Source organism: Papio anubis, chromosome 1 (genome assembly GCF_008728515.1).
Source record: "Papio anubis isolate 15944 chromosome 1, Panubis1.0, whole genome shotgun sequence".
NCBI classification, from domain to species: domain Eukaryota; kingdom Metazoa; phylum Chordata; class Mammalia; order Primates; family Cercopithecidae; genus Papio; species Papio anubis.
Window position 1 is genome coordinate 116,901,770 of NC_044976.1, and position 23,726 is coordinate 116,925,495.

The following is a 23,726-nucleotide window of genomic DNA, read 5'->3' on the forward strand; positions in this document are numbered from 1 at the left end:
TTTATCATTATATAATGACTTTCTTTGTCTGTTCTTATAGTACTTGTGTTGAAATCTATTTTTTCTGATATAAGTATAAGTACTCCTGCTTTTGTTTTAAATTTCCATTGTCATGGAATATCTTTTTTCATGCCTTTGTTTTCAGTCTATGTGTGTCTTTAGAGATGAAGTGTGTTTCTTGTAGGCAACAGATTATTTGGTCTTGTTTCTTCAGAAAGCCACTCTGTTTCTTCTGATTAAATAGTTTAGTTTATTTACCTTTAACATTATTATTGATAAGTAAGAACTAACTCCTGCCATTTTGTTATTTGTTTACTGGTTGTTTTGTGGTCTTCTTTTCTTTTTCCTGCTCTCCTCTCCTCTCCATTTTTATTTTAGTAAAGGTGATTTTCTCTGGTGATATGATTTAATTTCTTGCTTTTTATTTTTTGTGTATTTGTTGTTTGTTTTCTGTTCTGAGGTTACTATGAGACTTGCAAATACTGTCTTATAACCTACTATTTTAAGCTGATAACATTGTTTGCATAACCAAAGAAATAAGCAAAAAGAAAACTAATAAAAACTCTACACCTTAACTTCATCCCCCCACTTTTAAACTTTTTGTTGTTTCTATGTATATCTTATTGTACTGTCTATGTCTTAAAGAGTTATAGTTATTATTTTTGATTAGTTCATCATTTATTCTTTCTACTTAAGAGTAGTTTACACAGCACAGTTAAGTATTATAATATTGTGTGCTTTTCTGTGTGCTATTACCAGTGAGTTTTGTTACCCTCAGATGATTTCTTATGGCTCATTAATGGTTCTTTTCTTTCTGATTAAAGTATTCTCTTTAGCATTTCATGTGGGGCAGGTCTGGTGTTGAAATCTCTCAGCTTTTGTTTGTCTGGGAAAGTCTTTCTTTCTTTCTGCTTCATGTTTTAAGGATACTTTTTACCAGGCATATTATTCTAAGGTAAAAGTGTTTTTTCCTTCAGCACTTTAAGTATGTCATGCCAGTCTCTCCTGGCCTGTAAGGTTTGCACTAAAATGTCTGCTGGAAGATTTCTTTTTCTTTTTTTTTTTTTTTTTTTTTGATTGTTTCTTTATCCTTGACCTTTGGGACTTTCATTATTAAATGCCTTGAGGTAGTCTTCTTTGGGTTAAATCTGCTGGGTATTTTATAACCTTCTGGTACTTGGATATTGATATCTTTCTCTACGTTTGGGAAGTCCTTTGTTATAATCCTTTTGATTATCCTTTGTTATAATCCTTTACACCCCTATCTTTTTCTCTACCTCCTCCTTAAGGTCGATAACTCAGATTTGTCCTTATGAGGCTATTTTCTAGAGCCTGTAGGCGTGCTTCATTGTTTTTTATATTCTTTTTTCTTTAGTCTCCTCTGACTGTGTATTTTCAGATAGCCTGTCTTCAAACTCACTAATTCTTCCTTCTGCTTGACCAGTTCTGCTATTAAGAGACTCTGATGCACTCTTCAGTATATGAATTTCACTTTTCACTCCAGAATATCTGCTTGATTCTTTTTAATTATTTTAATTTCTTTGTTATATCTGATAGAATTCTGAATTCCTTCTCTGTGTTATCTTGAATTTTTTTGAGTTTCCTTAACACAGGTATTCTGAATTCTCTGTCTGAAAGGTCACATATCTCTGTTTCTCCAAAATTGGTCCTTGGTGCTTTGTTTAGTTCATTTGGTGAGGTCATGTTTTCCTGCATGGTATGGATACTTGTAGGTGTTCAACTGTGTCTGGGCATTAAACAGTTAGGTATTTACTGCAGTCTTTGTAGTCTGGGCTTATTTGTACCCATTCTTCTTTGGTAGGCTTTCCAGATGTTATAAAGGACTTGGGTGTTGTGATCTAAGTTTCTGCTTTAGGGAGCACCCCAAGCTCAGTAGTGCTGTGGTTCTTTCAGATTTGCAGAGGTACCACCTTGATTGTCTGGAACAAAATCTAGACGAATTCTCCAGATTATCAGGCAGAGACTCTTATTACCTTCACTTTCTTTCTCCCAAACAAATGTAGTCTCTTTCTGTTCTGAGCAACCTGAAGCTGGATGTGGAGTGACAAAAGCACCCCTGTGGCTACCACCACTAGTACTATGCTGTGTCAGACCTGAAGCCAGCAAAGCACTGGGTCTCATCCAAAGTCTACTGTAACCATTCCTTGGCTTCTGCCTATGTTTGCTCAAAGCTGTGGGGCTCTATAATCAGCTCTACAATCAGCAAGTGATGGAACTAGTCTGGCTTATGTCCTTCCCTTCAAGTCAGTGAGTTCCTCCAGGCCCCAGGTGACTCCAGAGTTGCCATTACAGGAGCCAGGAACTAGAGTTAAACCTTAGAAGTCTACCTGGTGTTCTATTATCCTGTGACTGAGTACAAAATACTGTACTTAAACCAGATTATACAGTCCTCACTCTTCTTTCCCCTTTACCAAGGCAGAGGTCACCTCCTGACCACCACCACTACAGGTCACAGGGAGTACTGCCAGACTACCGCTAATGTTCCCTTAAGGCCCCAGGGCTACTTAGTCAGCTTATAGTGAATTCTGCCAGGCCTGGGATTTACCCTTAAGGGCAGTGGGCTCCCCTCCAGCCCAGGGAAGGTCTAGAAATAATGTTCAAGAGTCAAGTCCTGGAATCAGGGACCACATGAGCCCCTTTGATCATATATCCCCCTGTGGTCAAGCTGGTACCTAGGGTATAAGACAAAGTTCGCTTTACTTTTCCCTGTACTTTTCTCAAACAGAAGGATTCTTGCCCTGTAGCTACTACAGCTGGGAATGCACTGAGTCTCAACTGAAGTCAACAAGTCTCAGAGTCACATCCAAGACCCATGATATAGTACCTGGGTATCACTGTTGGTTATTCAGTGCCCAAGGGCTCTTCAGTTAGCAGATGATGAATCGTGCCAAGACTGGGTTATTCCTGTCCAAGCAATGAGTTCCTTTCTGGCCCAGGTTGTGTCTAGAAATGCCATCCAGGAGCTAGGGACTGGAAAAGGGGGCATCACAACTCTGACTAGTGCCAGATCCTGCTGTGGCCGAGCTGGTATCTAAGGTACAAGACAAAGTCCTCCCACGCTTCCCTCTCCTCTCCTCAAGTGAGAGGAAAGGGTCTCTTTTGGAGCTGTGAGCTGTGCAGCCTGGGCTTAGGGGAGGAGAAATGCCAGTGCTCCAGCTGGTGTCTCAGTAGATAACATGCCTTCCAACTCCACTGGCTTTGGGCCCAGTTCGGCACTAGCACTCATTCAAGAGTTGCAGTTCTTGTGGCCTAGTCTGCCTTTCTTTACTTAGAGACTTGGAGCACCTTAGCCTGCAGGAGTGAGATTGGCGGGAACTCAAGGTCCTACCACTGAGCTCAGTGATTTCCCTCTGGCTGGGGCTGGTTTAAGTGCTCCCTTCATGGTTGGGCATCAGATGAGTTTGATTCGTTTTTACTTTCTGCTATAAGAAATCAGCACTGAGTTTAATGCCTCACAATTGTTGTGCTCTCCCATTCTCCAGCACACAGAATCATTCTCCACCCCATGCTGCCACTGCCACGGGATGGGGGGCAGGGGTGGTGTTGATAATTCAAGACTGTTTTTCCTACTTCTTCAGTGCCTCTTCCAGTGATATGAAGTTAAAACCAGGTACTATGAATGCTCACCTCATTTTTGGTTCTTCTGAAGATTCTTTTTTGATGTAGTTATCAAATTGGTGTCCTTTCAGAGGGGATAATCAGTGGAGCCTTCTATCCCACCTTCTTGCTCCCCACCAAGCCTGCATGGAACATTTTTTTGGTATATATTTACTCTTAATCTATGTATTTTTGTCTTTTTTTGAGACAGGATCTCACTCTGCACCAAGGGTGGAGTGAAGTGGTGTGATCATGGCTCACTGCAGCTTCAACCTCCCAAGCTCAATCAATCCTTCTACCTCAGCCTCCAAAGTAGCTTGGACTACAGGCGTGTGCCACCATGCCTGGCTAATTTTTATACTTTTTGTAGAGATGGTGTTTTGCCATGTTGCCCAGACTGGTCTCAAATTTCTGGGCCCAAGCAATTTTTCTGCTTCAGCCTCCCAAAGTGCTGAGATTACAGGTGTGAGCTACTACACCCTGCCGTCACATTCCTTTTTAATCCCTAATTCCCACTTCCTCTTGCTTCTGCCAGCTCCTATTTTTCATACAGCCACTGATCTACTTTCTTTCACTTTGAATTTATTTGAATTTTCTATAAATTTTGTAAATGGAATCACATAATATATGGTCATTTTTGTCTAGTTTATTTCATTAGTATAATTATTTTGCTAATTATGGAGGAAAAAAATAAATAAAAGACATTCATCTTAGAAGTGAAGAAGTAAAATGGTCTTCATTCACAGTCTGCATAATGGTGTATGAGAAAATCTGTTAGAATCTATTTTTAAAAGCTACTAGAGCTAACAAGCAAATTTAGCAATGTGGTCATGCCATTTTATTGCTAATTAGTATTCTATGGTATGACTATATGATAATTTTTTTTACATCTGTTAATGGATATTTTGTTGTTTTTGTTATTTTAATATTTTATTTTATTTTTTAAGTTTCAGAGTACATGTGCAGGATGTGCAGGTTTGTTATATAGGTAAACGTGTGCCATGGTGGTTTGCTGTACCTATCAACTATCATCTCGGTATTAAGCCCAGCATACATTAGCTCTTTTCCCTAATGTACTTTCAAAAATAAATCTCCCCGCCAGGCACAGTGGTATACACCTGTAATCCCAGCACTTTGGGAGGCCAAGGCGAGAGGATCACCTGAGTTCAGGAGTTCAAGACCAGCCTTGCCAACATGGCAAAGCCCCGTCTCTACTAAAAATATAAAAATTAGCCAGGTGCGGTGGTGCGGGACTGTAGTACCAGCTACTCTGAGGACTGAGGCAGGAGAATCACTTGAACCTGTGAGGTGGAGGTTGCAGTGAGCCAAGATCGAACTATTGCACTCCAGCCTGGTTGACAGGGCAAGACTCCATCTCAAAAATAAATAAATAATATTCTATAAAAATTTCTGTACATTTTTTGTGAAGACATGTTTTCATTTTTCTTGAGTAAGAGATCTTGGTTGGATCATATGGTAGATACATATTTAGCTTTTAAGAAACTGTCAAATTGTTTTCCATAGTAGTTGTAACATTTTATATTCCCACCAGCTGTGTATGAGAGTATGAGTTGAGTAGCTCTACATTCTCACTAATATTTGGAATGAACAGTCCTCTTAATTCTAGCCATTGTGTTAGATGTACAGTAGTAGATTAAGGTGTTTTAATTTGTATTTCCCTAATGAACAGTATTGTTGAGCATCTTTTCAAATGCTTATTTGCCACGTGTTTATTTTATTTTCTTTGGTGAAATATCTGATCAAATATTTTGCCTTTTTATTTATTTATTTATTTTTTTGAGATGGAGTTTTACTCCAGTCACCCAGGCTGGAATGCAATCGTGCGATCTTGGCTCACTTCAACCTCTGCCTCCCAGGTTCAAAGGTTCAAGTGATTCTCCTGCCTCAGCTTCTCGAGTAGCTGAGATTACAGGTGTGTGCCACGACATCCAGTTAATTTTTTTATTTCTAGTAGAGACGGAGTTTCACCATGTTGGTCAGGCTGGTCTTGAACTTCTGACCTCATGATCCCCCATGTCGGTCTCCCAAAGTGCAGGGATTGCAGGCTTGAGCCACTGTGCCCAGCCATATTTTGCCCATTTTTAATTGAAGTTGTTTGTTTTCTTTTTATTGAGTTGTTTTGAAACAGTGGTATTATTTTTAATTTTGATGGATGTGTAATAGTTGTATATATTTATGGGGTACATGTGATATTTTGATACAAGCATATAATGTGTAATCATTACATCCAAATGACTGGGTATCTATCACCTTAAACATTTATGATTTTTATGTGTTAGGAACATTTCAGTTCTACTCTTCTAGTTGTTTTGAGATATACAACAAATTACTGTTAACTATAGTCACCCGATTGTGCTACCAAACACTAGATTTTATTCCTTCTATTAACTATATAGTTGCACATATTTACCTACTGTTCTTTATCTCCCATTCCCACTACCCTTCCTAGCCTCTGGCAACCATTATTCTAATCTCTATCTCCATGAGATCATTTTTTTTTTAACTCCATATATGAGTGAGGACATCATTTAACATAATGTCCTCCAGTTATTTCCATGTTGTTGCAAATGACAGGATATTATTATATTTTATGGCTCGATAACATTGTATTATACATACATATCACATTTTATTTATCCACTCATGTTAATGGACATGTAGGTTGATTGTGTACCTTGGCTATTGTGAACAGTGCTGCAATTAATATAGGAGTGCAGATGTCTCTTTGATATATTGATTTCCTTTGTTTTTTTATTTGGACCTATACTCAGTCATGGGATTGTTGGGATAGTCTTGAGTTTTGAGAATTCTTTTTGTAGTTTGTATAAGTCCTTCATTAGATATACACTTTTCAAAATTTTTTTGCTCTATGACTTATTGTTTTTTAATTGTAAAGTGTCTTTCAAAAAATGCTTATTTTAATTTTAATAAAGTTCAATTTATCAGCTTTTAAAGGACCGTGCTTTTGGTAATGTATCTAAGAAATCTTTATCAAACTCTGTGTCACTAATATATTCTTCCATATTTCTGCTAAAAATCTCATAGTTTTAGGTTTTATATTTAGGTTTATAATATATTTTGAATTAATTTTTTATATGGCATGAGGTATAGGTCAAAATTTATATTTGTTGCTTATGGTTATTCAAGTGTTTCAGCACCAGCACATCTCTACTGAATTTTCTTTGCATCTTTGTTGAAAATCATTTACTGCTATACGTGAGGTCTCATTCTGGATTCTCTATTCTGTTTTATTGATCTAGTTGTTTCTCTTTTTGCCAATGCCACACAGTCTTGATTATTGTAGTTTTATAGTACTTCTCAAAATCAGGTACTGTTAATGCTTTGATTTTGTTCTTTGTTTGAAGTCATTTTGGCTATTCTCGGTCCTTTGCATTTCCACATGACTTTTAGAATCTGCTTACCAATTTTCACTTTTAAAAAGCTTAATGGAATTTGATTAGGAATGCTTTAAATATGTAGATCAATTTGGAGAGAACTGACATCTTAACAATAATTGAGGCATCCCATCTATTAACATGGTATATCTCTTCATTGACTTAAGTTTTCATTAATTTCCTGGAAATGTTTTGTAGCTTTCAGTGTACAGTTCCTGTATATCTTTAGTAGGATTTATACTTAAATACTTACTATTTCTGATGTTGTTATAAATATTAATAGTTGTGTTTATTTTTATCTTCAATATCTGATTATTTATTATTAGTGTAGAGAAATGAAACTTATTTTTATATAGTGATCTTGTGTCCTGTAACATTGCTAAATTTGCTTATTAATTCTAGTAGCTTTTTTATGGACTCTATCAGATTTTCTCATAAACAATCATACAGGCTGCTAATAAAGACAACTTTTACTTATTCATTTCTAATCTGAATAGCTTTTTCTTTTCCCAATTATACTGGATAGAACCTCTATTACAATGTTAAAAATAAATATTATGAGCAAATGTTATTGCCTTGTTTCTTATCTTAGGGGAAAAATATTAAATCTTTGCATCATTAAGGATGAAATTAACTGTAAATAAAGTTCAAAAAGTTTCCTTTTATCCCTAGGTTGCTGAGAGTTTTTATCAGGAAAATAGGTTAGATTTTTACCAAATGTTTTCCTGCATCTATTAACAGCATCATAGGCTTTTTCTTCTTTAGTTTGCTAATATGATGAATTATGTTGATTGATTTTTTTAAGGTTAAAACAACTTTGCATTCCTGGGAAAACTACACTTGGTGATAATATATTATTTCTGTTTGTATATTGTTGGATTCAATTTGTTAAAATTGTATTAAGAATTTTTACTTCTGTATCCATGTGGATTGTTGAAAAGTAGCTTTTTTTTCTTGTGATCTCATTGTCTTATTTTAGAATCAGAGTAATGCTGGCCTAACATAATGACCGGGAACGATTTTCTCTGCTTCAATATAGTGGAAGAATTTGTGTAGGATTGGTTTTTTTTTTTTAATGTTGATAAAATTGCTCAGTGATGCTATCCAAGCCTATAGTTTTCTGTGTGGAAAAGTTTTAACTACAAATTCAATATCTTTAGTAGTTATAGAGTTATTCAAGTTATCTATTTCTCCTTGAGTGAGCTTTTATAGTTTCTGCCTTTCAAGAAATTAATCCATTTCCTCTAATTTGTTGGATTTATTGGCAAAACATTTTTAGTATTATTATCTTTATTATCTATATTCTGTAGGATATAGTCACATCACCATATTGGTAATATAAGATTTTTTCCATTTTTTTCTAATTAGCCTGGCTACATATTTATCAATATTTTTGTTTTTCTCAATGAAATAGCTTTTGTTTTCATTTTATAGATTTCCACTCTTTATTGCTTTCTTTCTTCTTCTTGTTTCGTCTTATATTTGTCCTACTTTTTCTAGTTTCTTAAAGTCTTTGATTTGTGACTTCCCACGTTTCTTAATACAAGCATTATTGCTATTAATTTTTCTTTAATTGTTACTTTAGCAATGACCTACAAGTATCTATATTCTTTGTTCTCATTTTCATTCAGTTCAAAATATTTTAATTTTCCTTTAGATTCCTTCTTTACCCAATAGATTATCCTAAAATAAACTTGGCTTTTAAATATAGGGATTTTTTGTAGTTCCTTCTGTTATTAATTTCTAGTTTAATTTTATAGTGACCAGAAAACATAGTTGACATAATTTATATCCTCATCTTTCTGCTGCCATCCTTCTTTTTTTCTCTGTAGGTAACATGTCTGGTTACTTTTTAAATTTTCTCTTTATTGTTAATGTTGAACATTTTTATTTTGATGTGACTATTGCAGTTTTCATCATTTTTTGATTATTGGGGTGCCTTGCTTATTGGACCTGTGTTTACAGTTTTCAACAAATTTGAAAAAAAATGACTATTTATTCAAATACTTTTCTACTCCCAATTTTCCTTTGGAAACTCCAATTACACATATATTTAAGTGCTTGAAGTTGTCCCATGAGACACTGATATTGTGTTTATTTTTTTTCTTACCATTTTATTTTGAATTTCTTAAAGTCTTCAGGTTCTCCGATTTTATCTTTTGTAATATCTATTCTGCTATGATGCTATTAATTCAATCTAGTATATTTTCATTATAGGCAATGAAGTTTCATCTTTATAAGTTTAAATTGGAAGATGTAGATATATTCTCTTTTGATACTTTCCATGTCTCTATTTAACATACTCAATCTTTCCTCTAGGTATAGAACATATGGAGTACAATTGTAAGAACTATTTTAATATCCTTCTTTGCTAATTCTAACATTTATGTCAATTTTTATTACTTAATTTTCTCTTCATATCACTCATACTTTTCCACTTCTTTGCATGATGGGTAATTTTCTTACTGAATGCACATGCGGTGAGTTTTACCTTGTTGGGTGCTCGATATGTTTGTATTCCCATAAGATATAAAAGAGGAACTTTTTATGGAGGACACAGTGTAGTTACTTGGGAAAAGTTTGATACTTTCACATCTTGTGTTAAAGATCTTTTAGTTAAGAAAAGAATAGAATTTTTGCCTGATGCCAGTAGTGCCTCATTACTGAAACAAGATCTTTCTGGGTACCCTTCCCAGCGTTCTGTGAATGAAGAAATCTTCCATTTTGGCTGGTGGAAGCAGACACTATTCTTGGTCCTTTGTAAATGCTGATACTATCTCTCTGATACTGTTGTTAAGTGGTTCTTTCTCCAGCTTCAGGTAGTTTCCTTACACATCCATTGATCAGTATTCTTCCAAATACCCAAGTGGAACCCTCTGCAGATCTCTGGAGTTCTTTTTCTGCGTAGCCCTCTACTCTCCAGTCCTCTTCCCTACAAACTTGAGCTGCCTTTGTCTCCCAGAACACTTAGCTCTGTCACATTGGCTTAACTCTGACATTGCAACATAAGAGTTCATCAGGCTTCCCCTTTCTGCATTGTGGCCCAGAAATTGTTTCAAGGCAATAAGTTTGGGCTTATTGCCCCCCATATAAGCTACTTCATTTATTTGCTGTCTCTTAAGGACCATTTACTTCATTATCTGATGTCTATTGTCTTTAATTATTTCACACATTTTCAATTTTAAAATTGTTTTAGGTAGAAAGACAAATATGGTTACTATTGCTCTGTCTTTTTCAGTAGTAACATTGATCATACATTGTTTATTAATTGTAAGATTTAACAGTGTCAAGATATCAAGTCTCCCCAAGTCAATCTATAAGTTAATGAAATTTCAATGAAATTTACAAATTTTTGTGAAAGTAGAAACACTGATTCTTAAATCTATATGTAAGACTAAGTGTCTAAGACTAGAACAGAATTCCCATTACCCTGTAATGCTTTATCATCTTACACTGCTTACTCTCATTTATAGTTCTTATTACCCCTTGACATACTGTCTTTAACCATTTTTTAATCTGTCTTTAACCCCAACTAGAATGTACGATGCATAAGAGCAGGAATTTCAGTTTGTTCATTGCTATATCCCTAGTGTCTAACACATATACACTAAATACTTATTAATTGAACAAAAACTGCATGCCAAAGAAAATTCCAAAAAAGAAGATTGGGAATTTGGCTTAGCATATATCAAGACGGTAGAAGGCAATAGCGATTAAGACCATTTGGGTATTACTGCATGGATACACAAAAAGATCAGTGGAGCAAAACAGGGAGGCCAGAAGTAGCTCTTATTGTATACAGAATTAGGTTAACATATTATAGAAATGCCCTTACAAATCAGTTATAAAAGGACGGAATTAGTTAACAAATACTGCTCAGACAATTGCCTTCCTTTTAGGAAAAATATGTACACAATAAATTCTATGTGGTTTACTAATCTAAGTAGCCTAAGAAAAGCTTTTAGCAACAATTATATAAGAATATCTTTATGACCCTATTGTAGAAAAAAAAGTTTTAGACATAACACAAAAGGCACATCTTATAAAGAGAAGAGAAAGATTAATAAATTTGATTATATAAACATGTAAACCTTCTGTTATATAAAAGAATATCATAAACATAGAGAAAACATGAGACACAAACTGAGAGAAGATATTTGAAACTTGTATAACAACCAAATAATTAGTGTTAATTTAAAAATGTGTTTATGAAAGTCCTACCAAACCGCACCCCAGCCAAAAAAAAAAAACTAAAAAATAAAAACCAAATGGGAAAAAGGGCAAAGGATTTGAGCAGAAAATTCATAGAAGAGGAAACCTGGATAGTTAACAAATATACAAAATGCATATATTTATGCATAATCAAAGAAAACTAATATAACATGCTATTTCACTCACACCAAATTGGCAAAAATTGAAGTCTGACAATAATATTGATGGGAATGTAGGGGGTGTGAGTTCTGTTAAAGGAGTACAACTACTTTGGAGAATAATTTTGCAATCTCTAGTAAAATTTAAAATGTTCCCATCCTACAGTTTAGAAATTTAGTGTCTAGATTCGTGGCCCAGGAAAACTCTTGTACTTGTAGAGCAGGATATCTTCAGAGGGAAATGAATTTGTTCAAGTAATATTTTGGAAGCATTTAAATGTTGTCAGCATGGGGAATAAAGAAATAAAATGTAGCGTAGTGATACAACAGAGCAGACTTTCTCAAGTGCAGTTCAGGGAGGAAATTTCGGTGGCCTAAGGTATCCATTAAATGTAATGAATTAACTAATTGCAGCATATCTAGAATGGTCCTGATTATGGATCATCGTTGGAAGAATTAAGAAAGAAGTCATTGAAATCATTGTCTTAGGTTCAGTGGTTAAGTTGAAGATCTCTGCCTGAGACAGGCTGCCATGCAGCAATTAAATTCAATGATCTTGAATTGCATGTATCAATATGAAAAGATCCCCCCACATAAGAATAAATATAAAAACCAAGATGCAATAACTTACATAAAATATGAAAGCATTCATATAAAATTGAAAAACATAATATAACATTATATGTTTTCTTAGATGTTTCTAAAGTATGTAGTAAAAATATGAAAACACAAACTGGAATGATATAAACTAAGCTAATGAAAGTTTATTTGGGGAGAAGTAAAGAGGGAATAAGAATGAGAAAGACTTCAACTAAGTAATATTTTATTTCTTTCATATATAAAGTATATCTGAAGCAATGATGCCAAAATATTAACATTAATTAATTGTGGATATTGGAAACACAGATACCTGATAGCACTTCCGTATTTATTTAACTTTTCAAAAAACATCCGGAAATTAAAATAAAACTTTGCCTGCAGCTTAAGAAAAAGTTAAAAAAAAAAAAAAAGACAAGCTAGCAACTATCAAATATTTTGTGTCTTCCTAACTTCTACTGAGTTCACTAACTTCTACTGATCTGTCACCAGTTTTTCCACAGTAAAGGAGGTCATTGCATTGTGGTGCTGTATCTTGTCATCCAGTATCCAAAAGCCTGACTATTGTCATTCTTGAGTGTGAGAGGGCTGCAAACATCAGAACAGCTTTTCACAATAAGCGGCTGGCTGGGAAACCTGAGCAAACAAAAACAGGAGAAAATTAACTCTAGTCTCTGGCCAAAATAATTTGCCTATGATAAACAAAACAGACCATTTCCAGTTCCCACCCCATAGCAGATTAAGACCACCTGTTGTTAATTATGTCCAAATATTTGATAGTTCCTTGTTCCTTTATGTTTCTCAGTTATGTCATTATTCTTTGTTTTAATTTTAACCCATGCAGCATGATTCACTTTTCCTTGGCTTTCTACTTTTAGAGTCATTACTTCTAACTTACCTCTGCTTCTCTCATCCAAAATTTAGAGACAAATCTAAAACTTTGGTCTTGTTACTCCTTAGCAAATGATGGCCAGCTTAGTGCAACATTTTCCCCTGACTATTCCTGAAGCAGTTTATTGACTTCACTACCCCCACAGACCCCAGGAATAGAAAATGCTGGTTCTCCCATAGTTCACCTACTTGTAGCTAGTAGGTAATGTAATCTTTCTCACAATTCCCTACTACCTCTTTTATCACTGAGGGGTACAGCAAGCAAGAGAATGAACTTGTATTGGCTAAATGAAAGCCATTTAATAACTGACTGCTTACAGAGAAGTAGGTGGGTTATGGGGTAAAATAAGGGATATTAAGACATGCAGACATTAGCAAAAATGTGGAGGCATTACCGCCTCTAGGGCTAAAAGCAAGGAGAAGAAATATGTTTACAGAATCCTGTGAGAGTGTGAGATGTTGGGGAAGGGCTACTCCCCAGGAGCTCTAGTCTTGGGAAAATTCAGGTGCTACTGGAAGAGGTGCTGGCACAAAGGAGTGAGCCTCAAAAAAACACAACAACCTGTCTTTTCTCTTGCCTTCCAGTCTTCTGCTCACGACTCCCTTTGGCTAAATCCACCTATAAGCAAATTGAAAGAGTGGCTGCATGATGTAGGCCTTAAGCAATAGCCTTCTAGGACCTCTGACTGGGTCGATGGGAGTGAAGACTGGTTTTACAGGGGAAGGAGCAAACAATAACCTGCACATTCCGGAAGATTAGATGTTTCTTCCTCCCTCTTTTCAAGCTCATGTTATCTGACCATGCCACCCTCTACCACTCTTCAATGCTGTCACTGACCTGTGTCACTTTGCACTAAACACCTGCCATCATCCTTGGCTACTTCACTGTATGTGGGTGACCCATCAGACAGTCTAGCCTCAAAGTGTTTACTTTCTCAACAACAACAGCTTTTATCTGTGTTCTAGTTCAGCAACCCATGGTAAACTACCAATTGTTTTTTCTAGACAGAGGAAACAGTTATCAATGAGCTATGAAATCTGCCAGTTTTCTATCCTTAATTTTAGCTGCATCCATTTTCCCTTCTTCCTTCAGTTTTTTGTTTGTTTGTTTGTTTTTAATTTCAATAGGTTTTTGAGGAACAGGTGGTGTTTTGTTACATGGGTAAGTTCTTTAGTGGTGTTTTCTGAGATTTTGGTGCACCCATCACCTGAGCAGTATACACTGTACCCAATGTGTAGTCTTTTATCCCTTGTCCCACTCCCAGCCTTTCCCCAGAGTCCTCAGAGTCCACTGGATCATCCTTAGGCTTTTGCGTCCTCATAGCTTAGCTCCCACTTATAAGTGAGAACATATGATGCTTGGTTTTCCATTCCTGAGTTACTTCACTTAGAATAATGGTCTCCAACTCCATCCAGGTTGCTGCAAATGGAATTATTTCATTCCTTGTTATGGCTGAGTAGTATTCAGCCATAAAATAGAAATATTTTATTTATCTACTCATTGATTGATGGGCATTTGGGCTGGTTCCATATTTTTGCAATTGCGAATTGTGATGCTATAAACATGCATGTCCAAATGTCTTTTTTACATAACGACTTCTTTACCTCTGGGTGGATGCCCAGTAGTGGGATTGCTAGATCAAATGGTAGATCTACATTTAGTTCCTTAAGGCATCTTTATGCTATTTTCCATAGTGGTTGTACTAGTTTACATTCCCACTAACAGTGTAAAAGTGTTCCCTTTTCACCACAGTCACACCATCTGTTATTTTTTGATATTTTAACTATGACTATTCTTGCAGGAGTGAGGTGGTATCACATTGTGGTTTAGATTTGCATTTCATGATTCGCGTTTAGCATTTTTTCCATGATTTTTGGCCATTTGTATATCTTCTTTTGAGAATTGTCTATTCATGTCCTTAGCCCACTTTTGATGGGATTATTCTATTTTTTTCTTGCTGATTTGTTTGAGTTCCTTGTATATTCTGGAAATTAGTCCTTTGTCAGATGTATAGATTGTGAAGAATTTTTCCCATTCTATGGGTTGTCTGTTTATTCTACTGATTATTTCTTTTGCTGTGCAGCAGCTTTTTAGTTTAATTAAGGCCCATCTATTTATTTTTGTTTTTGTTGCATTTGCTTTTGAGTTCTTGGTCATGAAGTCTTTGCCTAAGTTAATGTCTAGAAGGGTTTTTCTGATGTTGCCTTCCAGAATGTTTAAGGTTTCAGGTCTTAGATTTAAGACTTTGATCCATATTGAGTTGATTTTTGTATGAGGTGAGAGGGGAGGACCCAGTTTCATTCTGGTGGCTTGCCAATTATATTAGCACTATTTGTTAAATAGGGTGTCCTTTCCCCACTTAATGTTTTTGTTTGATTTGTCGAAGATCAGTTGGTTGTAAGTATTTGACTTTATTTCTGGGTTCTTTATTCTGTTCCATTGGTTTGTGTGTCTATTTTTATACCAGTACCATGCTATTTGGGTGACTACAGCCTTAATAGTAGATTTGAAGTCAAGTAATGTGATGCCTCCAGATTTATTCTTTTTGCTTAGTCTTGCCTTGGCTATGCAGGCTGTTTTTGGTTCCAGATGAATTTTAGAATTGTGTTTTCTAGTCCTGCAAAGAAAAATAATGGTATTTTGATTGGAATTGCACTGAATTTGTAGATTGCTTTTGGAAGTATGGTCATCTTCACAATGTTGATTCTACCCATTCATGAGTATGGGATGTGTTTCCATTTGTGTCATCTATGATTTCTTTCAGCAGTGTTTTGTAGTTTTCCTTGTAGGAATCTTTCATTTCCTTAGTTAGGTATATTCATAAGTTTTTGTTTTTGTTTTTGTTTTTTTTTTTGCTTGTTTGTTTGCAGTGGGGAAAAAGGGGTTGAGATTTTATGTGGTTCTTACCTTGGTTGCTGTTGGTGTATAGCACTTCTACTGATTTGTGTACATTGATTTTGTATCCTGAAATTTTACTGAATTTATTTGTCAGATGTAGGAGCTTTTTGAATGAGTTTTTAGGGTTTTCTAGGTATATAATCATATTATTAGTGAATAGTGATGGCCTGACTTCCTCTTTACTGATTAAGATGCCCTTTATTTCTTCCTCTTGATTTATTGCTCTAGCTAGGATTCTCAGTACTATGTTGAACAGAAGCGAGGAAAGTTGGGATCCTTGTCTTGTTCCAGTTCTCAGGGGGAATGCTTTCAACACTTCCCTCTTCAGTATAATGTTGGCTGTGGGTTTGTCATAGGTGACTTTTATTAGCTGAAGTTATGTCGCTTCTATGCCAATTTTTCTGAGGGTTTTAATCATAAAGCAATGCCAGATTTTGTCAAATGCTTTTACTGCATCTATTGAGACGATCACGTGATTTCTGTTTTAATTCTGTTTATGTGGTGTATCACATCAACTTGCATATGTTAGACCATCCTTGCATTCCTGGTGTGAAAACCAATTGATCATGGTGGATTATTGCTTTCATACTAGTTAGCTAGTATTTCTTGAGGATTTTTGCATCTATGTTCATCAGGGATATTGGTCTGTAGTTTTCTTTTGTGTTATGTTCTATCTTGTTTTTGGTATTAGGGTGATACTGGCTTCATAGAATGATTTAGGGAGGGTCAGATCTTTCTCTATCTTTTGGAATAGTGTCAATAGGATTGGTACCAGTTCTTCTTTGAATGTCTGATAGAATTCAGCTGTGAATCCATTTGGTCCTGGACATTTTTTGGTTGCCAATTTTTTTCATTAGCATTTTGATCTCACTGCTTGTTATTGGTCTATTCAGAGTTTCTGTTTCTTTCTTGTTTAATCTAGGAGGGTTGCATATTCCAGGAATTTATACATCTCTAGGTTTTCTAGTTTGTGTGCATAAAAGTGTTCCCAGTAGCCTTGAGTGATCCTTTGTATTTCTGTGGTATCAGTTGTAATATCTCCTGTTTCATTTCTAATTGAGCTTATTTGGATCTTCTCTCCTCTCTCTTTGGTTAATGTCACAAATGGTCTATCAATTTTGTTTATCTTTTCAAAAGCTCAACTTTTCATTTCATTTATCTTTTGTAATTTTTTGGATCAATTTCATTCAGTTTTTTCCTCATCTTTGTTATTTCTTTTTTTCTTCTGGGTTTGGATTTGGTTTGTTCTTGTTTCTCAAATTCCTTGAGGTATGACCTTAGATTGTCTATTTGTGCTCTTTCAGACTTTTAATGTAGGCATGTAATGCCATGAACTATCCTTTTAACACCAGTTTTGTTTTATCCCAGAGATTTTGATAGGTTGTGTCACTATTATCATTCAGTTCAAATTTTTTTTTTAAATTTTCATCTTGATTTCAATGATCATTCAGGAACAGATTATTTAATCTCAATGTATTTTCATGGTTTTGAGAATTCCTTTTGGAGTTGATTTCCAATTTTATTCCACTGTGGTCTGAGAGTACTTGATATAATTTTGATTTTCTTAAGTTTATTGAGATGTACTTTGTGGCCTATCATATGGTCTATCTTGGAGACTGTTCCATGTGGTGATGAATAGAATGTATGTTCTGCAATTGTTGGGTAGAATGTTTGGTAAATATTTGTAAAGTCCATTTATTCTAGAGTATAGTTGAGGTCCATTGTTTTTTGTTGACTTTCTGCCTTGATGATCTGTCTAGTGCTGTTAATGGAGTATCAAAGTCCCTCAATATTATTGTGTTGCTGTCTATCTCATTTCTTAGGTTTCATAGTAATTGTTTTATAAATTTGGGAGCTCCAGTGTTAGGTGCATATATATTTAGGATTGTGATATTTTCCTATTGGATTAGTTCTTATCTCATTATGCAATGTCCCTCTTTATATTTTTTAACTGTTGTTGCTTTAAAATCTGTTTTGTCTGATATAAGGATAGCTAATCCTGATCACTTTCAGTGTCCATTTGCATCCCTTTTCCATCCCTTTACCTTAACTACATGTGAATCTTCGTGTGTTAAGTGAGTCTCTTGGAGACAGCAAATACTTGGTTGGTGAATTATTATCCACCAGCCATTCTGTACCTTTTAAGTGGAGCATTTAGGCCATTTACATTAAACATTAGTATTGAGATATGAGGTACTATTCTATTTATTGTGCCAGTTGTCACCTGAATACCTTGTTTACTTTCCCATTTCATTACTGTTTATAGGCCTTGTGAGAGTTATGCTTTAAGGAGGTTCTATTTGGGTGTATTTTGAGAATTTGTTTCGAGATTTAGAGCTTCTTTCAGCAATTCTTGTAGTGCTGACTTGGTAGTGGTGAATTCTCTCAGCATTTGTTTGCCTGAAAATAACTTTATTTTCCTTCATTTATGAAGCTTAGTTTCATTGGATACAAAATTATTGGCTGACAATTGTTTTGTTTAAGGAAGCTAAAGATAGGACCCCAATTCCTTCTAGTGTGTAGGATTTCTGCTGAGAAATCTGCTGTTAGTCTGATAGGTTTTCCTTTATAGGTTACCTGATGCTTTTTCCTCACAGCTCTTGAGATTCTTTCCTTCATCTTGACTTGAGATAACCTGATGACTATATGCCTACATGATTATCTTTTTGTGATGAATTTACCAGGTGGTCTTTGGGCTTCTTGTGTTTGGATGTGTAGATCTCAGACAAGGCCAGAGACGTTTTCCACAATTATTCCCTCAAATGTGTTTTTCAAACTTTTAGATTTCTCTTCTTCCTCCAGAACACCAATTATTCTCAGATTTGGTCATTTAACACAAACCAAAACTTCTTGCTTTGTTCATTTAATTTTTTTCTCTGTCTCTGTTGGATTCAGTTAATTTGAAAGTCCTGTCTTTGAGCTCTGAAGTTCTTCTATTTGTTTGATTCTATTGTTGAGACTTGCCAGTGTATTTTGCATTTTTGTGTGTCCTTTATTTCCAGAGGTTGTGATTGTTTTTTATTTATGCTATCCATTTCTCTGGAGATGTTTCCATCCATATCCTGTAGCATTTTAAAAATTTCTTTAAGTTGGTATTCACCTTTCTTTGGTGCCTCCTTGCGTAGCTTGATGATCAACCTGCTGAATTCTTTTTCTGGCAATTCAGAGATTTCTTCCTGGTTTGGATCTATTGCTGGAGAGTTAGTGTGATCTTTGGGAATATTAAAGAAACTTGTTTTGTCATATTACCAGGATTGTTTTTCTGGCTCCTTCTCATTTGGGTAGACTATGTCAGAGGGAAGATCTGAGGCTCAAGACTGCTGTTCAAATTCTTTTGTCCCACAGGGTGTTCCCTGGAGGAACTCCCTAAAGAGGAGGCTCCTCCAGTCCTAAGCCACTAGCTAGAGGAGTGGGCTTCCTGAGAGCTGAACTTCAGAGATTATCATATCTCTTCTGGGTTGAGTCATCCAGTGGACAAAAGAATCTGAACAAGGCTCTTGAGTCCCTGATCTTCCCTCTGACATAGTCTACCCAAATGAGAAGTAACCAGAAAAACAATTCTGGTTCCTCTAGGTAGTGGCTTGGGACTGGAGGAGCAACCTAAAGAGGGGAACCCTCTGTGGGACAAAAGAATTTGAACAGCAGTCCTTGAGCCCCAGATTCTCCAGTCCCAAGCCACTACCTAGAGGAAGGGGTTCCCTGAGAGCTGAACTGCAGTGATTGTTGTATCTCTTCTGGGTTTAGCCATCCAGTGGAGCTACCAGGCTCCAGGATGGTACCGGGGGGTGTCTGCAAAGAGTCCTGTGATTTTATTTGTCTTCAGGTTTCTCAGCCATGGTTACCAGAACCTGCTCTGGTGAAGGCAGCAGGGAAGTGAAGTGGACTCTGTGAGGGTCCTTGGTTTTAATTTTGTTCAGTGTGCTGGTTTCTCTAATGCTGGTTATGGTAACAGTGAAATTGTCATGTGCACAGACATGGCCTCTGGTTAGCCAGGATGTTACAGGTGGTGGAATTAGTGTTATTTTCTCCTTTCTTGAGTGCAGCCATTCTTTTATGAGTTACTGTAATGGTTGAGTTGGGCGGCCTCTAGCCAGGAGGTGGCACTTTCAAGAGAACATCAGCTGTGGTAGTATGGGGCGATAAAAGCTTGCCCTAAGGTTGACTGGATAAGTATTTGAGTTTCTCAGGTTATGGGTGGGGACATATAGCTCCCAATAGATTATGTCTTTGTCTTCAGCTACCAGGGTGGATAGAGAAAGATGGGGACAGGGATAGATGTGTCTGAGCCCAGACTCTCCTTGGGTGGGGCTTGCTGCAGCTGCTGTGGGGGATGGGATGTGGTTCTCAGGTTAATGGAATTATGTTCCCAGGGGGATTATGGCTGCCTCTTCTGCATCATACAGGTTGCCAGGGACGTGGGTAAAAGATAGTAATGACAGGCCTCACCCAGCTCCCACTCAGCCAGCAAGGCCAGTTTCACTCCCATCTTGCCCCACCAATAACATCAAGTTTATATCCAGGTAGCTGAGGAGCAGGGATAAGATCTTTCCCCAGGCTACAAGCCACCCCACTGAGAAAGCAAACAGGGCTTTCAGGCCCCACCCCTCCCTGCCTGCCACAACTTCTGTGTGCATATCTGCACTTCCCATTTGGCCACCCCCCACTCCCCTGGATTCTGCCCGGGATTATTTGCACTCGGTCACAATCATTACAAAGTTCAGCTAGGAGTTTCCTTCTCGCTGTGGTCTTTCCCCAGTTCCACTGGCTGCTCTTCCCAAGGACCTCTCTGAGATAAAGTCAGAAATGATTTCCCTGGGCTTCTCTGGGGACTAGGAGTGCCTACAGGGCTCTTCCCACTGCTTCTTCTACTTTCATATTTTGCTTGGCTCTCTAAATTGATTTCAGCTCTAGGTAAAGTTAAATTCTTCCCCTGTGATTTGGATTTTTAGGTTCCCCAGTGGGTATGTGTGTTCAGAAGCTAACTTTTTCCCCTCTCACATTTTAGGCACTCATAGGTTTTTGGCTGTCTCACAGAGTTTGCAGTGGCAAGCTACTTCTTTCAAAGGGTCTGTGAATTCTTTTATTTTTCCTAGTATCTTCCTGCAGTAGTTCTTAGAGCAAAAGTTCACGATGTGAGTTTCTACACACTGTTCTGGCCATCTGAGTGAAAGCTGCAAGTTAGTCCTGCCTCCTATTTGCCTTTTATTATTATTATTATTCTGATCTTCTCCTTTCAGTTTTAAATAATAGGTTCTTTCACTTATCTAGAGCAGTCTATCTACCTGTGCTCTGTAGCTGATTCCTTGCTGTCTCCTCCAGGACATGGCTCTGTTGGGTCCTTTCTCTTCCTTTCTACTATCACCTTCCTCATAGACCATATACAAATCCCTCTTAAAAAAAAAAAAAAAAAAAAAAAAAACTGAGGAAAAGGAAAATACTTCCCCTCATCAAGTATCTCCTTATAGTTGCTATTCTGCTTCTATCTTTAGCAAGTGTCTCCCAGCAGCCTACACTCGCTATCTCTACTTGCTCTCGCTTTGTCCCACTAGTCACCCCACAGCAATATCTCTTAGCCCAAGTAGCTCACTCTATTGAACCATTCCAGTAAAATAACTTTAATGATTTTCAAAATGCCAAATTTAGTAAATGCTTTTCAGTGTCTGTGTGCCATTTGGCATTACTGTCCATTTCCATTTTCATTTTGTGTGACTTCTGAGCTAACACTTTCCCCTTATAGTTTCCTTTTGCTTATGGCTTTTCTTTCCTGGTTTCCTTTGTTGGATCTGCTAGCTGTAGCTACTCCTTAAATGTTAATGTTTCTGAAGATTCTGTCCCTGGCCCACTTCTGTCACTGGGCGTGATAATCCTCATCAACATTATCCTACGTTATCTTGGAGTTTCAGCTACAATCATATGCTGATGGCATTCAAACTCCTACCTCCAGCCAAGACCTCATTTCAAAGTCCCAGATCCCACATATTTATTTAATGTATATTTAAGTAGTGCTTTCTACATTCTAGTTTCTAAGTTTTGCAAATGTTAGTTCATTTAATTCCCATTACAATCCTATGAAGTTGGTATACAGGAGAAAAATTGAGGTACTAACATAAGACTAAAATATTTGAAGTTTTCTGGCTAGTCAAATAACCTAAATGATTTTATAGGTTGTATAACTTGCCCCATGACTCACAACTTATAACTGGAAGAGCCAGCATTTGAATTGAGACAGTCTGGCTCCAAAGTCCATACCGTCAACCATTTTGCTTAATTCTTCATTTCAGTGTCCCTTGGGTACCTCTAACGCAACATATCTGAAAGTGGATTTAGCTTTCTCTGAAAACTGACTTCTTCCAATCTAATCAACAATGGTAAAGCTAATATTCAGATACCTTCAAATTGTTATTTTTTAATTAGTGATTTAACATTTAATTAGATGTGTTGGGGGAAACTGATGTAATAAGCATTGTATACTTACATCATCATAAAAATAGTATATCCCTAATACAATGTAAAATTTTGATATTTTTGGAATTGTTTTTCTTTTACTCATTCCATTGCTCATAAATAAACGAGTTATTAAATATAAAGTTTCATGTCCATGGATATGTTTACACTTTTAAAAATCACTTAAAGTTTTATTTTTCTTATTTATATGTCAGCAGAATATTTTATGACCACTTTTTGAATAATAACATTTTAAATAGATAGTGCCAAATAAATCACATGTTATTTGGCATAGATGTTTCTGGATTCAGTGGTTAGAATCTTTCTTTACATATGTGATACAGTTTTAAAGTAAAACAAAATTGCTATGGAAATTTATTTAAATGGAAATGCATGTTTTATCCATCTAGAATCTGTACAAGATTTTAGGTGAATTCATCTTAATGAGCTATGCAAACCGGTCCTTAAACCACAAACCAGATTTGCCAATAAAATTACTTAGCACTTTTCCTATAACATTTGAAACAAATAATCAGTTATAATTAGAATCTTGAGGATAAACTCACTGTTCATTTTATATATATATCCCTTGAAATATAATTTGGTTTCATATTGCCAAATTAAGTGGAACAGGCCACCTAGCAAGATTATAGTAATGTCAGCAATTAGTCAAATATTATTTTCCTAGTAGATACCATAGTTTCAGTTCTACAAAAATAATTCTTTCAATCAATCAATTTTCAGTAACAAAATCTAAAGTAATTTTATGACATAGCAAAAATTTGATTTTTTTAAATTTTTCACTTCAAATTCAAAAACAATTTCTAACAAAATAGGAGAAATAGAAATGTATTCACTAATTCACTTCTACCTGTCAAATCAAGCTACACATTCTGACTTTTTAAAAAATCCTGGTTTTTACTTGTTTTCAGTTTTTACTTGTTTTCAGTTTTTCTGCACTAGTCAAAATCAGACAACTCCTTGGTAGACATATAAAGATTTTTAAATTTCCTCAAGTAAAATAAATATAATAAATCACATATTCCAAGTAAACAGCACTTTGGCATGCTTTTGTTAATTAAGAATACTAGATGACACTAGATACTAGCATCACGTGACTCTCATTTTATTGCTCTCAGGTTTCGGACGTGATGTATAGCTGCACCTTGCAATTTGCATGCATGCTGCCCATCATTCCTCAGCGGGGGAGGGAGAGGATGAATCAATGAAGAGTTGTACTCCTCCAGATGCTTTTTAGTTTAGCAAGACTGAGACCAGTTTACCTGGAAAACACCAATTTAAGTAGTTGTGGAAACCTGAGTTATTAATTGGCACTATAAACCACTAATATCACTTGTGGGATTTTTCACACTGACAACATGTAGAAAACAGAAACATTGTTCTTTAAATTAGACTTGGATTGTCCATAAGGTCTGACTTCTCCAATTGAGGAAGCAATCATCTCTCTCAACAGATATTGCACCCTAAGGT

At 36.0% G+C, this 23,726-nt stretch overlaps 1 long non-coding RNA gene across 3 annotated transcripts in view; it reads right to left on the minus strand.

Moving 5' to 3' along the window:
- Positions 1-6,308: 6,308 nt before the first annotated feature.
- Positions 6,309-23,726, minus strand: part of LOC103888107 — an 87,806-nt gene continuing 70,388 nt past the window's right edge. For 2 of the 3 annotated variants that reach the window (XR_004177014.1, XR_004177012.1), the window contains exon 4: positions 6,309-12,637. This is a non-coding gene — a long non-coding RNA (uncharacterized LOC103888107). Of the gene's footprint in view, positions 12,638-23,214; positions 23,519-23,726 lie in introns of those variants that run through there. The other variant, XR_004177013.1, reaches the window with a different exon arrangement.